Genomic DNA, 1,058 nt, shown 5'->3' on the forward strand with positions numbered 1-1,058 from the left:
GGTGCTTAGACTAGTCTTGCTATCCACTTAGCCCAGACATCGTCTCACGCCTCGGATCCACAAACTGACACCTAGACCGGTCCGGCTATCCTAGCTTGGAAACCGTCTCCGATGTCAGGAACCTACATTAAAAACACGTTAACAAACAATTAACCGTGACTCACAGTGATTAAGCGATGTGGCTCGACTCTTTGATTCCGGATGTTGACCAAACCCTTTTTCTCCCCTCCAAACCTTCGTCTTGGTACCGTGATGTTAAATCCCAAAACCCAACGTCGATGTCTTGAGTGGACTGGTCTGGACTGATCAGAACTCTGAAAAACAACTTCTTTCACTTCTGGACAGTCCTTCAGAATTTCCCGACAGTTTATCGGTCTTTGGAAATGTCTATACTTCTAAAGCACCTCACTTCTTTTTCTCTCTCTCTCTCTAGCCACGTTTTGCTTTGGTTTCTATGGAATTAGATGAGTAAAAATGGTGAAGGGTGGCTGGGTATATATAGAAGTTGTCAGCCAATAAGAACATGCCACCCGATCGCATGTGTGTCGTCTCGCATGCTTCCGGTCGCATTCGTGGCGACAAATGGGTGTCCACATGCCCTGTTGCATGCCTCCTGGACATGCCATAAGACACCTCCACGTCCACTTGTCCTTCAGCAAGTCTGGTGTTCATGCATCGCGACACACGGACCTCTGCATGTCGGTTCGCATGCGCAGATCGCAGGTACTGCGACACCTCGTGCTTCTGTGTGTCGAGCTGCATGGAACTGCTTCATGCACGTCTACACCTCCTTCTTGTGTTGACACTCAGCAGGTTTAATGGTTGAGACCACGTCCTGATCCCTTAGATCTAGCCACCTCGAGCTTCTCGGTCGATTTACGATTCCGGCCCTTCTGGTGAATTTTCGTCCGGCGATCAATCCCAAATATTTTTCTGCTCCCGTTCTGATGAGCTAAATATGTTTAATAGACTCCAGACTAACCTTAATCTTGAGGATACAAATTTCCCGAGCCTTCGGCTTCCCCGAGAAATTCCATAAAACCGAAATTAGGGTTTTT

This window comes from Brassica oleracea, chromosome C3, assembly GCF_000695525.1.
Source record: "Brassica oleracea var. oleracea cultivar TO1000 chromosome C3, BOL, whole genome shotgun sequence".
In the NCBI taxonomy this organism is placed as follows: Eukaryota; Viridiplantae; Streptophyta; class Magnoliopsida; order Brassicales; family Brassicaceae; genus Brassica; species Brassica oleracea.